We start from the raw sequence: 18240 nt of genomic DNA on the forward strand, positions 1-18240 counted from the left end.
TGTTAGAGTGTATTCACTGTTGCAGTCATCACCTGTGGGTTATCCCTGTTGTGGTAGCCCTCAGCCGGCCCGAATACCAGAGTCAATGTTTTTCTGCATCAGCTGCAGTCACCTATAGTCTGGTATCAGGTCGGCAGTGATATAAAGCAAGGCAGCCAATGTCATTACATCAGTTTTTCTTACCCTAACTCATCAGAAGCACAAGGAAATAAGGTAAAGTGGTCCTGGTGGCTAAAAGCCACCATGGGAAGCTTATGTCCCCCTAGGGGAAGAGGATATAAGGGGGATGGAGGGAGGAAACTAGGACTGCAACAGTGAATACACTCGAACATCTACATTTATGGTAAGTGTACACAACTGTACTATGTTCTTCATGTTTCACTGTTGCAGTCATCACCTGTGGGAGGATTCCCAAAGCTGAGGAGAGGGGTGGAAGGATAGGTTAGAGCCCTAGACATGGGTCAGCAAGACCTGCAGAACTGCAGAGGCAAACCCTGCCCTAGACGTAGGAAAAAAAAGAGGTAGGTGGTAATGCTTTGTAAAGGTATGGACAGAGGTCCAGGTCGCAGCTTCCAAGATGCCCCTGGTGGGGACACCTCTGAGGAAGGCTGTGGAAGTGGAGGCTGCTCTAGTGGAATAGGTATGAATAGACTTGGGGGGGGGGCTCCCATGTAGTCTGTAGAAGAAATGGATACAGTGTGATATCCATTTGGAGATGGTTTGCTTGTCAATGGGCTTCCCCTCTGCCCCTGGGGCAAAGCTGACAAGCAGCTGGTTTGTTTTTCTGAAGGGTTTAGTATAGTCCATATAGTATCTGAATTGTCTGTGCAGTCTAGCGAGTGCAGAATTCCTTCCCCCAGTTTTGAGGGTTGGGAAAGAAGGTGGGTAGGTGCATGGCCTAGTTGAGGGTCACATAAGATACCACCTTGGGCATAAAGCACTGGCTTGCTCTATAAGTAAGTTTATCTTAGATTTGTGTTTTCTCTTAGAAATAGCACTAGAAAGATTAGATTAAGTGTTTTTCTGTGATGTCAGAACTGTACTACTGAATCTAACTTACTTATAGAGCAAGACAGTGCTGATGAGTTGGATGGTTAAGACAAAAATGTGTAATCTCAGATTCTCTCCGTTTTTAAAATCATATTCCTGGTTCCCATTACATCATTCTTCACACTTCCCTGAGTTCCTAGGACTGTGCAGTAAGTATAGTCTTGTGTTTTTATTATTTATTATTAAATATTTTAAAACCTTTCAACTGTGGCTGTTTTGTGTAGAGATAATTTAAGCTCTAGAGTACATTGCACATTTATAGTGATTACTGTACCAAGTCACTCCAATAAGCCTTGACTGTTTAGTTATACTACCAATTGGATAATAATATTGCAGAGTAATAATTGGACACCCTTTTAAGGGCCTTTGAGTAACTGATAAATATTAGCTGGGTGGTGGCAGTGATTTCTACCATATAGTCTGGGTAAAAGGGGCACAGCTGGAGAACCTGTGCCAGCCTTCCCCAGGAGTGTCTGTGTGGTTGTATAAACTCTCATCTCAAAGTGTGTGTGTCAGCTACTTGGGCAGGGACACGAAGCACTGGTTGGACAGAGAGGATGCTGGAGGTTTTAGCTTGCCCAGTTGGCTGAGATCTGGATCCTATAGCTGTGCCATTGGGGAGTCTTATTGGGGACCTGGAAGGCAAGGGAGCGACCAGCCCCAGACTGACTGTGATCTCTGTGTGCTCTTAAGGGAAATTGCACTTTACTGTGTGTATTTATTATCCTTTCCTGAGATGTCCCTCACTGGTGTTAGTGGTGAGGATTGAGGCTCTTTGATTGCTGGGCCAGGGCACGGGCATCATAGTAAAATCAGTTAACCTGCCAAACATGAACTAAAGCTTGCTGCACTCAATATAGATTCACTGACAGGACAGAGCTTGAAAATGATGACATGATGGTAAGAAGGAGGCTCTACATTTTCTATATCCAGGAGGTGGAAAGGCAGTGCAACAAAGTCACTTGGTGTGGGATCCAGAGTCTACTAATCAGAAGTTACTAGTTACAGACTAGAAATATAGTGTGGAAATTGTGGTTTAGGAGAGACACCAGCAGACACGGAGGGATGATATCAGAATTAGTGACAAACTTGCAGCAGTCAGACTCCTATCTAAGGATAGGGCAGTATTCATAATCTCAGTCTATGCCCCACACCAAGGTTGTGCTAACAAGGAAAAAAGAGTGTATACCAGCAGCAGTTGTATGGCCTACTAGATATAGCAGGATAACATGAGTTGGTATTAGTAATGGGGGACATATCAGGACAGACATTACAGGATATGAGGACTGACTGGGTCCACATGGGTTTAGGCAACAGGAATAAAGAAGGAGAGGCCATTCTAGACTTATATCTGTCAAATCACTTCATGGGGCAAACATACAAATCAGCAAGATAAACAGGCACAAGATCACATACAAGAGTAACCAACATACAAATCAGGTGGACTTCTTCTTAGTAAGGAAAGGGCAATGGGGTAGAATTGGTGATTGCAAAGTCATCCTCACTGAAACAGTCAGCCCACAGCAGAGGGGGTGGAGCTAGGAACTAAAATCTCTATTTAAGGAGTAAACTAAAACATTTCAGAGCTTTACCAGAAAGGCTCATCCAGACTCTGCTACACTTTGCTGTGAAGGAAAGGTTAGTTTGCTGTTATTTTTTGTATTTCTATATTGCCTTTCTATATTTTGAATACTGTAGTTTGTTTTCTTTACCTTGTGTTTTGCTTGCATTCTGTTTTAACAGCATATTAAAACTTCAAAAGAGACCACAGCTCTCTGTTCTGAGTCAGGCAGAATTTTTCCCGCCCTCCCACCCATTTAAGTTGTCTTGTTAAATAAAACTGTCTTTCTAGTTGCCCACCTCTTATGTTAATCTGACCATATATCTCATTTCTCTCTACTTTCACTGGCTTATGTGAGTAATCACAAAACCATCACTTTTGAAATCCCACCCCTTCAATTATTTAAATTTATTGGCCATCCTACAGTATTTCATAGTACCAAAATACAAAAGTAACCACCCCTTTCAGTCCATCTTGCTGTTTTAAAAATAGTAACTCTCCACTAAACCTTAACTTTTTAAACAGGTAAAACTCAAGTTACCTACTTTCATATCTAACTTCTCTAGTGCACACTGCAGAGTGCATTCTTTTCAATCTTACCTTTAAGCATCCCTGTTACTAGCACTTTCTCTAATACCTAAAAGATCATCTCTACTTGACTCCAAGTAGACTTTTCTCTATCTGTTAAACCTAGCACTTGCTCCTACAGTACTTATTACCTTGATACGGCACTCTTATAGATAGCACCCCAAAAGGCAAACCCCATTTCTCGGTCACCCACGTCCCCGGAATCTCTTTTAAAGTTTTTTGTCTAGTCCTTCTAGCATGTCGAGGGATCAGTTGCTAGTGTCCTCTCCTGCTCAGCTGGTGAACCTGGGAATATTGAGGCAATGTTACAATTGCCTCATGTACACAGACAACCCTCTCCTCCTCCCACAAAACACAAATACATGCGAGATGCAACTATACGGCCAAACTGGAGGCTGAGCTCTCTCAACATAGGACTGGCAAGACCAGTCAGGAGGAGAAGGTTACCACACACACTATAGACCCAGTCTCACATAGTACCATCACAACCTCAAATCATACACAAACACACAAAGACATACTCGGCGGCTCTGATCAAAATCTACCAAAACAGCAGAGGCCACCAAAGCAGACACCCAAACAACCACCACCTCAGAACACAACACCTGCAACACATAGACCTCACAGTCAGAGTGTCAAACAGTCACAGCCCTTAAGGCCAAACACAATGCCAGACACACTAGTCATTGGTGACTCCATAGTCAGACACACTGACGTCCCGCTCACCAGACTGAGTAAGGAGAAGGTCACAGTAAGCTGCCTGTCGGGCGCTAGAATCCGCCACATAACGCAAGCACTCAGGTCTCTCAACAGCAGGTACAAATACGACTCAGTCATTGTCCACGCTGGTGTAAACGACCTGAGACGCACCTCCTTGGACTACATGAAAAGAGACATTGAGGAGCTCTCTGATTATGTAGCCCAGGCAGGTATGACCCTGACCTTGAGCAGTATCCTACCTTCACCAAGAATGATGCCACAATACAGAGATAAGATGATCAGCTTTAACAATTGGCTTAAACTCTGGGGTCATTCAAAGGGGATCCAATGTCTGTCTGCCTGGGATGACATGCTGGACAAGCCACGCTGCTTTCAAGGGACGGCTTGCACCTGTCACCCTGGGATTCGGATATTGGCAAAGGCTCTTGCCACCCCATAGTGCCTTTTTAGGCAAGGCTCAAATTCTAAACCTACCACCCTAGAACACAAAAAGGAAAAAACTAAGGGTAATGCTGCTCAATGCCAGAAGTCTAAATCTCAAAATGCACGCACTCGAGGCCCTTCTCAGTATGGAGAACATCGATGTCTGTGCAGTGACAGAAACCTGGTTCAAGGCTCCTGAGAGCACCCCAGCACTATCAGGTTTTACCTCTTATCATGCGTTCCGCCCCAAAATCCGGACAATACCAAGAAAGGAGGGGGGGTATCCATATTCATCAAGGACACCCACACCTCAAGACTGGTGGCAACGCACGATGCATCGGAGACCATCCAGGTGCAATTAACCATAGGCAAGACTGCTCTGCAAATTGTAGCATGTTACAGGCCACCCTCACAAACTCAGGAACCTCACATGGCCTTCCTGAAAACACTAGAGGGGATAAATGTATCACCAAACACAATCATACTAGGTGACTTCAATTACCCTAATATAGACTGGGAACACTACTCAAGCCCAAACACCCTAGCCCAAAAGTTCCTGGAATTCATAAACTCAAATGCCATGGAACAACTAGTCACCATCCCCACAAGAGGAGAAAACATACTTGATCTCATCATCACGAACATGGGAGTACAATGTTCAACACCGAAGTATACCCCTCACTGGTGAGATCAGATCACAAACTAATCTCGCTGGTGGTCCTCATCCCACCCCACCTGAAATAAAAAGACCACAGTAAAGAACTTCGAAGCCGACTTCACACTTCTAAAGACTAGTGTGGTCTCCTTTAAGGCCCCGAGCGGAAAACAGTACTCAAGCCGCTGAATCACTTACAAATGCCTTCTACCAGCACCTGCAGGACTGCATGGATAAGGCAATCCCAAGCAAAATAAAGACTCTTTGTACCAAAGGCAAGCGTCCAGTCTGGTGGACCCCAGCCATAAACAAACTCTACAACAAAAGGAGGAAGCTACTACAAGATAGAACAAAATCCTTAAAAGGTAAGACACCCTTGATCACTACAAGTAAAAACTAAGAGCTCTCATAAAATCATCCAAAGCAAATTTTGAGAGAAAAATAGCTAAAGACTCAAAAGACAATCATAAGGCCTTCTTTAGCTATGTTAGAAACCTGGGAGGAAACTCCCAGATATGCTCAGAACTAGTTCAAAATGATGTGAAGATTACTGATCCTACAGACATTGCCAACATACTGGCTGACAGGTTCAGTGCAAACTTCTCTCCCCTCCCCCAAAAGGAGAGATATCTATACCAAGCGATTGCAGCCCCAAACATCTCCAACGCCCAAGTGAGAACTGCTCTCTCCAAAGCAAAAAACACAGCATCCATGGGACCTGATGGTGTCCCCGGCTGTGTGCTCCACGAACTCAACGAGGAATTAAACCCACGGCTAGGACAGCTGTTTAATCATAGTCTTACCTCTGAATACGTACCCAGGGAGTGGCGCACTGCAACTGTGGTCCCACTTCACAAAGGCGGTGCCTCCACCGACCCTGGAAATTACCGGCCCATTAGCTTGACAAGCCTTATCTGCAAAGCCATGGAGAGGATCATAATGGACCTCATAAATAAAGACATAGGGAATTTGCAGACTTTGGATCCATCCCAGTTTGGCTTTGTCAAAGGCAGATCATGCCTTCTAAACTTGGTTGACTTTTTCGAAACAGTCACCAAAGCCATTGATGAGGGAAAGGCAGTCCATACAGCCTACCTCGATCTGGCGAAGGCCTTGATACAATACCCCACTCGGGTATCATTGAAAACTCATCAGCTTAAATGTTAACCCATATATCACAAGATGGGTTGCAAACTGGCTGAGTGACAGAACCCACAGGGTCAGAGTTGCTGGCGCCATGTCAGACTCAAAGCCTGTCACAAGTGGTGTACCACAGGGCTCAGTCCTGGGCCCACTCTTGTTTGGCATCTACTTTTCAAGTACAAGCAAACACAGGAGGGTTATGGCTGACAAAGTTTGCAGATGACTGCAAACTGGGCCATAGTAGAAAACACATCTGACACAGATATCCTTCAGAAGGGTCTCACAGAAACGGATAACTGGTGCCAGAGCCATGGCCTAAAGTTAAATGCCAAAAAATGCATAGTCATACCCTTCGGGAAAAACAAGGTTACCCCTAGCTACCAAATAGGTGGCAATCCACTGAGCACAGAAGAAGTTATCAGGGACCTGGGGACCCAGGTTGATAGTAGTCTGTCATTCGACACCCATGTAGCTAAAGTAGTTAGGAAGACCTTCTACATTGCCCACCTTATCATGAAGGGATTCTCATCTAGATCAAGGAAGGTCATAGTCTCCCTATACTCATCACTCATCAGACCAATGATTGAGTACAATGCCCCATTCGGAATGTATCTGACCCGACACTTGCAGCAGCTGGAGAGGCCACAAAAGTTCCTCACCAATAGGATAAAGGGTCTCAAACATCTGTCCTATGCTGCCCGACTGAAAGAACTCCAGCTCTATTCAGTCGCTTACCGCTTGCTCAGAGGTGACCTTTGCCTAACATACAAGGCCATGTCAAACCCAGATTTGATGAATATGCTTCACCTCAAAAAATCTAGATCCGTCAGAGCCACAAGGGCGGTAGACTTAAACCTCGACATGGCTATTAATAGGACGTGCTGGAGGGATAGATTCATCACCCAAAGACTCTCTATGCTGTGGAATAAAATCCCGGTATATGTGAGGCAGAGCACCTCGCTGGCCTTGTTCAAGAGAAATCTTGACCAATGGATGGGAGATTGCAGATATACCCCAGGGATTACCTCAGTGTCACTGCTCGACAGAGGCACAGCAAAATAATGGGTATAGTTCCCCATACTAAAGGGGTGGCGTAAGCCACAAAACTATGGGCTAGGCTTGTAAATGCCCTCTGGCAGATAGCCTACTATGAACCTATGAACCTATAAATCACTGGTTTTCACAATCAGCTGAATACAGTGGCCATGCAAGGCTCTAAGGTTAACAGAGACCAGGCTGAAGACTTGGAAGTTGACTGTAGAGAAAGCACAAGAGTTCAAGGAAATGCTCAGGGCTCTAGCACCTCAGGAAGAAAAGGAAATAGGTGGAGTTGAAAAAGAGCAGAAGGACCTCAAAACAGAATGTGTGAGGACTATAGAACAGATATGCAGCAGAGCCAGGTATGTAAATGAGGTACAGAAGAAAAGCTAGTGGTGAAATACAAAAGTCCAGAAAGTCATTAAAAGAAAGAAGGAGTGCAGGAAAATTAACAATAGAAAAGATGGACCAGGCTAAGAAGGGATACTGACTGGCTTAACAAAGAGGCAGAGAGAGCAGTTTCAATAGCAAATGACAGATGCACTCTACCAGCCTCTGGAAAGTGACTCAATAGATGGCACAAATAAACTGTATCGGGTTGCAAGGCAAGGACTGAAAGGTAAAGAAGATAATCAGTCACTCTTCATAAGGGATATCAGCAACAACCTGCTCATCAGTTCACAAGACATAAAATGCAGGTGGAAAGACTAATTCCAGCAGCTTCTGAATGAAGAAAACCCATAGAAGGTGTACTGCCCCAAATACAGCCTACAATGAAAGAAGTGGAGGATCCCACCCTAGAAGAAGTAAAAACAGCCTTGGAAAAATTAAGTCAGGGAAAGCAACAGGCTCAAATGAGGACATGGCAATTATGATCAAGATGCTGGGTGAACTATGGGAGAAATGGCTCCTGTGGATACTCATAGCAATATGGAGAGAAAGACACATCCCAGATGACTGGAGAATAGGCATACTAGTGCAAGTGTTCAAGGACAAAGGGAGACATTCACAACTGTGGATGGTACAGAGGTATCATATTCCTGTCACACTCAAGGAACGTTCTGGAGACAGTAATCAATAAGTAAGTTCGCACAGTAGTAGAAAGTAAGATAGGAGATGAGTAGTTCATATACAGATCAGGCTGTAGCATAAGCAACCCAATGTTTGCAGTGAGACAGATAGTTGAGAAGTAGCTAGAAATTAGGATAGACTCCAAATGAGCATTCCTAGGCTTAGAGAAAGCATATGACAAGGTCCCAAGAAAGCTGATTTGTGATGGTTTGATGTCACAAAAACATTGGTATACCAGCTATGTACAAGGACCCAATTATACAATTATGAATGGTGTTCAGACTCAGAGGGGTTCCCAGTGGGAGTGGGTTGTGCATCAGGGTTCATCTCTGAGCCCATTGTTCTTCACACTGGTGATGGACTACATTAGCAAACAGATAGGAGGGGTGGATTCACAAAGTTGCTGTCTGCAGACCATGTGTCATTACAGGTAAACTCTGAACAAGAACTTCAACAAAGGATAGGGAGGGATGGAGTGCAAAACTGAGGGCACATGGGATGAAATTGAGTACAGATAAGACAGCTGTAATGGCAGCATATGAGAAAAATCAGAAAAGGTTAAGAAATTAGATTGGAAAATAGTGGAGCAGATAAACAACTTCAAGTACCTGGGAGGGGTAGTTGAGGAGAAAAGAAGTCTGAAAGAGGAGGACAAAGCTACAATAAAAGGGACTACTGTACTGGCTCACAGTGTGGGGGTTGTATAGGGCAGAAGAGTACTAACGAAGCTGAAACATAAGATGTATAAAGCAGTGTTGGAATCAGTACTACTGTGTGGTACAGAAACCTGGGCAGTGAAGGCAAAGCAGTTGAGAAAGCCTGATGTGATGAAGATGAAGTGTCTGAGACAGGTGATAGGATGCATATTGTGGGACAGATGAAGAAATGAGGACATCAGAGCAGAAGCCCAAGTTGCACCAGTTGCAGAGGCAAATAGAATAGATTAGGGTGGTTCAGGCACGTGCAGAAAAGCAGAAGACAATCTAGTGAAGGAGATTTGGGACACAGGAGGAAGGCAAAAGGAAATGAAGATGTCCATTCAAGAGATAGATGGATTGTGTGAGAGAAGTTATAGCGATGTTAATTCCTGTGATCAAATTCTTTACCTCCCAACCAAGGGTAAAAGCTTATTGATTCTGTCCTATCTTCTCTCATGCCAGTGTTAATGTCATAATCACTTTAGCAAAATCTGACCACCTAGCACTAAACACACATATTGAAACCCTAACAAAACAGTATTTCATGATTATTTCAAAACAAACCTCCTCCTCCTATTTACAGACCTTCTTGACATCTTTAAATGGTGTAATTCTCCAAATAACACACTACCTGTTACTATTCCATATTCCTCTGAATTCCATTCCCTTACAGACTGAGAGATGCAAAGAATCTGTTCTCATTTGCCTTCAGAATAACTGTAAATTCAGAAACAAGTCCATATGGTTGAATTCCCATATAAACCAGCTTTACAGCAAAATGAAGATCCTTCAAGCTACCTGTAACAGATCACCACTCTCCAAAATAAAAAATACCTTAAAACTAATAAGCAAAACCCTCAAGCACACTATCAAGGAGTGGGGAGCCAGATATGAACTTCATATCATTACTAGCTCTAAAGATAACCACAGGGACTTTTTCAGCTACATTAGGAAAATTAGACATGGTATCCATTACTTCACCAAACACATTTTCAATGGAGTCTTCCACTCTGATCCCAATGTTATTGCTAATGTCCTTACAAACAAATTCAGTGATAATTTCTTAACCCACTTCAGCCAGATGTCACCCCCCCGCCACAACTAACCATTCCAGGCTTCCCAAAATCAACCTAGACCAGGTTATATTAAACACTACCCAAAACAAAACCTACTAGTTCCATGGAATTTAATAATATTCTTGACTGTCTGCTAATAATTTCCAATCACCATTTAGGCAAACTCTTCTTAAACCTCTTCGATCTGAGCTCCACCAGTGGTCATGTCCCCAAGGCATGGAGAATAACCACAGTGCTATACAAAACTGTCTCCAAGACAGAGACCCCAGAAACTATAGACCTATTGGCCTCTCAATTATCGTCCTTATAATTATGGAGTGCTAGGATCTAAACTAATTTGGATTTGTAAAAGGTAGATTTTGCCCACTAAACCTAGTCAACTTTTTCAAAAGCGTCACTGAAGCCCTAGATAAGAGTGACAGTTTATATTGCTTATTTTGACCTAACCAAGGCCTTGGACATCCATATACTTGTATCATATGTAAACTGTCCCAACTTGACATAAGTCCATATGTAATTACCTGGATAACCAAGTAGTCCTCTGATAGATCCCATATTGTTAAGGTATGATATACCTCTCCTAGCCCTAGGAGTGTTTCACCAGTAGAATACCAGAGGGCTCTGTACTGGGCATCCTGCTCTTTTGCATCTACTTCCCAGAAGTAAAAGTAGATGTCAAGAGACTGTAAACTGGCTGCAACTGTCAAATCTCCCTCATACACTTGGGTACTGTTGCAAAGGCATGGAATAGACCAATACCTGGTGCATCAGTCATGAGCTCACCTTAAATGCCAAAAATGTAGCATGCTTACCTTTGGGAAATACATCACCACCCGCTCTTACCACATTGTCAGCAACCTCTGAAAACAGCTATAATTATCTGGGACATTGATACTTATGTTTATATTTTTTTCTTTTGATCACTGAAATGACAATTTAGGTAAACCTGCTATAGTCTGAATTTATACAGTAAATATTTACTATAGCAATTAACACATTAAGACAATTGTACTGTATTGCCATTTTAAGAATGTATGTATCCCATAATGCCTCATCTCCAGAATATAGTTCCAAAGTGTTGCTGACAGCTGAAGTGTTAATATTTTTTTTTCTGACCTGCCATTTGGTCCAGAATAAAAGTTGCCTGCTTGATTATAATTTTGGTGTATCTTAATATTAATGGCAATACTGACTGATATTGCTAGGGAGCTAGAGGTGTACATCATGACACAATGTCAGAAACAGGATATTCTTGAATTTATTAAAAATAAAACACCATTTCTGTCAGAAATCCATGCCAAAGAGCTGAATGTATATCCCAATGTCATTATATGTATTTCTACTACAGACAAGTTGTTTTACCTCACAAAGTGGTTGTTTTACTGATTTTTAAGATGCTCAGCCTAAGAAAACCAAATTCTTTGTCAAAGATGACAAAGTTTCTCAAAACCATTTTCCTGACCTGTTTACAGACAAAACTTCACATGATTTAGATTTAGATACTTAGAATCAGAATAAATCTGGCTAATTATGTTGTATTCAATGGACAGGGATGTGAAGGCAATATACATTTTCCTTTCACCCTCAGTAGGCCAGAATGCAACAAAAGAAGCAGCAGTTAGTAAGCTCAATAGACATTTTGTGTAAAAAAAAAAGAAATATTGTACATGAAAGGGCATGTTTCCACAGTTGTGTACAAGTCAAAAGTGAATATGTTGAAGGTATTGCAATGCCCTTGCATGTACTGGCTGAAAATGGTGTTTAATGACATGCGAGAACAACTCAGAGACGGAATTATTCTTAGGATGGTTGATGTAGAAGTTCTCAAAAGTTACAACCTGAAATGCATTTAACTTTAGAAAAGGCCATATAGATCACCAGAGAGGCAGAATTAGTAAAAAAGCAAAATGCTAATTTATATGTGACAAATGATGTGCATGAGGTAAAACACAGAGCAAATTGCAAGTTTAAAAATATGTAATTCTAATCAAAGCAATCAAATCCACAAGAAGCAGGTACAGGTTTATCAATGGCTGTTTTGTATATAGTGGGCAAAGTTCTGTCTATGAGGCATAGGTTTTCTAGATGGAGGAGCGGTTGCGTAATGTGTTTTTTTTACAGAGAAGGAAGAAACAAGGAAAAAAATTATTTGATCCAGGAGGGTTATCTGCAGGTATCTAATGTATAACTTTTAAATACTCTTAGTGGCGATTTCTTGTAGTAGAAAAAAAAGTATTATCAAGGGGAGGTGTAGTGAAATTTTGGGGAGACTGTTGTGGAATTTGGAGGGGGGGTGCAGTGAAGAGCCTGTTAGCATGGTGATGGTGTTTGGTTTCTTGGGTTGATTTTGTTGAAATTGTCCTGTAATACTATTAAAAAGGTTCCAGTATTGTTTTGAGCTGTTTTTGAAGTTAAGCTGTTGGTACTGGAGGGTGTTAGCCTTATGCCTTCTAGTGGCATTTTTAGCAATATCTCTGAGTTATATAAATTGGTGGTGGTTTTCTGAGGATGGATTTTGTTTTTAGGATTTCCAAATTTATCCCTGAGTTTGTAGAGACATTTAAGTTCTTGTGATAAATACTTGTTGAATTACTGCTTTTTTTTAACAAGAAACATCTTTATTGAATTATCACTTACAACAATCATGCATTTATATAAATAAAAACAAATCGCACCGACATATTTTCATATGCAAACATTATACATAACATAGTTCATTCAATTCCTGCCTTCCCTTAAACCTCACAATTCCTTTTTTTTCTATGTAATTTTCTCCTACCCTTTTCTAAAGATCCCACTTTTTTTTTATTTCTGTTACTATATTCACTACTTCTAGTACAGTTGGTTTAGACTTTGATTACCATATTCCAGTAATTGCTTTTTTTACAGCCACCAGAATTAAACCCAGCAAGGAATTTTTAGTCTGCCAACTCATTACATTTCCAAAATATGTACCCAACTACCTTTTTCTTCCCCATGACACCTCCAACATTGCAATCTACCAGAGGAAAAATCATTTGGGGTCTACTTGGGGTATAGAAATATCTATGCAAAGAATTCCAAGCAAAGATCCTAAATCTTCTAGACTTTGTTGAACATTTGGATACCATGCATATATCCACCCATAGTTTCTTCGCGAATTGCTTATACATTTTTTTCAATCCTTTCTAACCTCCTCTGATTGATTCCTATAATTGTCATGCAATATTTTATATTCCTGCCCTACTAATTATCCCTTTTTAACAGCAGCTTCTGTTCTAGATTCTACTCAAAACTTTATCAATGCTGGTCTTTTGCTTAGGATCCCCCATTTCTTTCTCTTTGCCTATACTTTGATATCAATCTTTGATAGGGAAGGCAACCTTTTGCCTGTGGTCAAAATTAATTCTTGGCCTCTTCCCATGCTATTACCTTTTCATCTCTATTATTTGCTCCCAGTACCTTGGGTCCTTCGCCAGTTTTCTCCAGGAATTTCCAGCTCCCTATTGCCTATTCTCTGTACCCCTAATTGCAGTCATCCCTATTGGCAGAATCTTCTTTTTCCATTTTCATGTTAGCTCATTTCTTAGAATACTTTCTGCTACTTTATGAATATAATAATCTGTATGGTTATTGTTACTCTACTTAAGCGTCTGTATCCAAAATCCCAGTCTCTCCTTGTTACTTGGGCTTCCCCCGTTTTCATTATAATCATCCCTTTCCACATACTATATAGAGGATCCTTAACTGTGTAGCTCTGAAATATTCCTTCAAATCAGATAATCCCAAACCACCTTGTTTTATTGGAAGGATCAACTTATCCCACTTGACTCTTGCCCTCTTCTCCTCAGATAAAATCATTCAATGCTTTATTAATTGCTATCCCCAAATTTTCCTCTGGTTGATAAAAATATGCTTGACCTGATAAAAATATGCTTGACCTGTGAATAAAACTAAAGGGACTAAAACTATTTTCCATGCTTGTATCTTGATGTCCATATCCAGAAAACAGAGCTTCCAATGTATCAGTTTTTGCATTATCTTTTATCTCAACACATTCATTTGATGCCATGACAGAATCTTTTTTTAATCCCTATTCTTAAGTACTTAATTTTATCATGTCACCGTAAATATGGGTATTGCTGACCCAATTCATGTGTGGGTACGTAATTTAAAGCTATTGCCTTTGTTTCATCCTCACTGATTTTGTTTCCCAAAAAGACTTCAAACTGTCTAAGAATGTTTCAGAATGTTCAGCAACACAGATATGTCTTTTTCTGGTTTTATCAGGTATAAAATAATATCATTTGCAAATAGAGACAACTTTTCTCGATTATCATACCAATGTTATCCTTGAATTTCTGAGTTCCTTATTTTAAATGCCAGTGCTTCTAAATATAATGCTAATAAAGGGAAAGAATATCCCTACTTATTTCTCTAGTCAAACAGAACTTATCAGAAAGGAACCCCCCCACACACTTTAATTTCTACCTCCGATTCCTCACATATCCACCTAATAAATCTTAGTATTTCATCAGGGAATGCAAATGCTTCCATTGTTGCACTCAAAATCCTAGCTTACTCTGCTGAATGCTTTATCTCCATAAAGACCCACCAACAACAGCACTGTTTTCTTACATTCTGCTTCCCTCTGGACCATCACTGTTATATTAATGTTGTCAAAGGTTTGTTTCTTCTCCACAAAACCACACTGAGCCATAACTATCAATTTTGGCATCACCTTTGCCATTCTTTTAGCAACTATAGACAAACACCTTATAATTGTGGTTTAGAATTGAAACGGGCCTATATGAAGCTGGATTTGATAGGTCTTTATCATCTTTAGGTAACACAGGTACCACCACTTCTTACAGGATGTTGGTGCTTCTCCTCCTTTTAAAATACTGTAAAACAAAACCTTCCAGATCTTTATCACTTTCTTCCCTCCTAGCTTGCAAACTTCCACAGGAACACCATTTATTGCTGGGAACGTTCCTGTAGACTGGTTATACATCAAAATTTTTATTTCATCTCCGCCAATCCTAACTGTTAGTAATTTAGCTTCATCTACCTCTAACCTTGGCATATTTAATTCTTCCATAAACAGTTCCATCACTACTTTATTCTTGATTTCCACATTTCTCCACTTTATACAGATTTTCATAAATTTTTTTCACAAAATGTTTTCTGTATTTACTGGAAACTGTCCTGCAATGTTGTTTTAAATATTTCCTGTAATTCTGAACTCTGAAGTTACTATGATTTACAGAGTATTGTCTTGTTCTTTTATTATTTATTATTAAATCTATTAAAAGCCTATCTTTGTGGCTGGTATTTGTGAGACATATTTTAGCTCTTGGTGTACTTGCATATGCATTTTGTGACACTGTACAGGCCACTCCTAAATAGCCTTGCTCTTGGTCAGACTACCATTTGGATTAATAGCAACATTACACAGTAGGATTGGGCACCCTTTGGTAAGTGCCTTAAAGTAGTTAATAAGTAGTGGCTGGTGGCAGCTGGAACTACCTTATAGTCTGGGCAGAAGGGGGGCATAGCTAATAAACCTGTGCTAGCCTTTCCCAGGAGAGAGAGAGTGTGTATGTATATATATGTTTATATATATATATATATATATATATATATATATATATATATATATATATATATATAAATAAATCAAATCTGTGTGTGTGTCAGTTACTTGGACAGGGACATGAAGCACTGACTGGACAGATAGAGTGCTGGAGGCTTTGGCTTGGTGACTCAGTTGAAATCTCAACCCTATAGCTGTGCCAGTTGGGAGTCTTATTGGGGATCTGGAGAAAGAGGGAGAAACCAGCCCCAGATTGATTGTGATCTCTATGTGCTCTTAAGGGAAATTGTACTTTACTGCGTGTGTACTTCTCATCCTCCAAGGTGTGTACATCCTCCACTGTTGCCAGTAGTGAGGATTGAGGCTCCTTGATCACTGGGCCAGTGCAGGGGTGTCACAGCTACTTACACGAAGTGTTGCCTGTTTTTGTTTCATCTTTATTTCTCTCTGAGATGTAGAAAACAACCTTGCTTTCAGAAAATATTATCTCCTAGCCACTGATAGAAAGTCTTGACTGTTTTTATTGCCCTTATCAGCTTGGCTCCATAGAAACAGGAGAACTAGATACACACACTTGCCTTCCACTACAAGCCTCATGTGTTGCACTGTAAACATTTATTTGCTAGTGGAAAACTTTTCGTTATATTCATTGTTCTTTTAATTTACTTGCTTCCCCTTAAAACTTGTTATTAGTTCAAGCCAAATGCCCTAATCTAGTCAATCCCCTATGCAAAAGAAAAAAGTGTATCCATTTAACTTTCATTGTGCTCTTTTGTCTGAGCTTTCTTCTCTTTTAACATTGTAGTGCCTAAATTTCTTAAAACTAAACAAGAAGGAAGGAGGTAACCCTGTTAAATTTGATAAAAAAATACAAAATACAAAAAAACATAAAAAAGCTTTACTTTATAGCATGCAGTATTATGTCATATCTTATAAAAATACTGTTAACAAAATTTGTTTATTTACAGTTACCTCTTTCCCTCCTCTTCCCCTCATCCAAACATTAATGACATGAAATAGGGCATAGGCTTTGGAGTCCCCTACAAGTTTAACAAAGTCAAAAATTCCAGTATTCCCAGTTTTACTTGTTCCATCATATTTCAGAAATGTAACTGACGCTTTGTAACCCCACATTTATTTATTAATTTCTGAGTTGCTGGTTTTCTTCCTGTTGATCTCCATCTCCCAAATCCAGTCTCCGGTTCATTTCCAATATATACTCCTGGTTCTTCTGTCAATTTTTGACTTTTTTTCTGTCTTTCAAGCATGCATTTTCCATTGGAACATTGGAAAAGGTCTCACTTGCATAGTCTCTCTATGAGCTTTATTATCAGAATAAGAAGCAGAATTCCCTTCTGTTTGACAGCTCCCTTTTTGTTGGACAAACTTTTATATTTCCTCCTTAGCATGTTATGCACAAAAATGACTGTGACCCTCCAGGAAAATATATTCTGAAGATAGCTGGATAGTACGGCTTGGATCTCTCAGTTTCTAAACACTCCTTAATTGCTGGAATAAATGTATACCTCTTGTGCCTGGTGTATAGTGAATAACCATTTTCCACAAACACTCTACTGCCTCCGTTTAATATTTTGTCCTTCTGCCACAGGTTTGTCAGAATCAACTTTTTCTGCTGGTAGAATTGCATCTTTACTATTAAAGGTCTTGGCTGCTTTCTCGTGGCTAGGTTTGGATTATACACACAATGTGCCCTTTCAATTAACAACTCGTGCTGTGAAATCAGTCAAGTCGCTTATTTGCACTTTCATAAAATGAATGCAGTTCTTCCAGTCGCTCTAGTACAGCAGAAAATCTCATTTTTCCTACATGCTCTGTCCTCTAATTCTACAATTTTTAAAACATCTCTTCTTCAACAGTCTCATACTCAGCCAGCCTTTTCTTCATTTAGACCTTTGATCTTTGCAGTTTTATCAGCTCATCTGAATATCTTTTTTAAAGCTTCTTCCATTTTCCAATCTTTGGTTATTTGGGTTGATATACTCCTTTAGTGATTCATTTATTTTAATCAGCTCTGAGCACATTTGACTTATGCGTTTCTCTAGATGACTGGAAGTCATATATTGCACCAAAGCTGGAGCTTGAACTACTTTTTGCTGAGTAGCTGCAGGATTCTTCACAGGCAGGTGTTTTCTACTCACTCACCTTTTATGATCAATTTTCTTATAGGTTCTCTGAATTTCTTTTTTGCTAGCATCCAAGCAGTGCACTTACTAGCCAGTAACTAAAATTTACCCAAAAAGACAAATTCACTAGCTCTCTCTTCTGAGTTTCTGTTTTCATACTGGGAGAGCTGAAATTAAACTGTGTGCAGTATCTTGGAAGTCTCATTGCTTGAATTACTTTTAAGCACTCTGGCAATTTTAGGGAAGTGTTTTTTTTTTCTTGGAGTTGTAGTAGTTTATTGGTGAGTGAAGTGACTACAGTCGCTGTGTTGCTTTTCTGCTCCAATGGAGTTCCAGGAAGTATTTTTTTTAGTTGCAGGATGCAATTTAGGTCATTTAGTAATGATGAAATGTGGTTCTGGGATTTAGGCCTGAAGGAGATTAATTTAGGTGGATATATTACTTTGCCTCTTATTAAACAGAATGTTATAAGGTAATAGTCACTAAGGGAGGGTGGAA

General features: G+C 40.3%; 1 protein-coding gene across 1 annotated transcript in view; it reads left to right on the plus strand.

The window, feature by feature from the left end:
• The window catches only part of RFC4 (replication factor C subunit 4), a 1279614-nt gene that overhangs the window by 657197 nt on the left and 604177 nt on the right, over positions 1 to 18240 (plus strand). The gene's annotated exons all lie outside the window — the stretch shown is intronic.

The sequence above is a fragment of the Protopterus annectens genome, chromosome 4.part1 (assembly GCF_019279795.1).
Source record: "Protopterus annectens isolate FY-2018-M chromosome 4.part1, PAN1.0, whole genome shotgun sequence".
Classification (NCBI taxonomy): Eukaryota; Metazoa; Chordata; order Ceratodontiformes; family Protopteridae; genus Protopterus; species Protopterus annectens.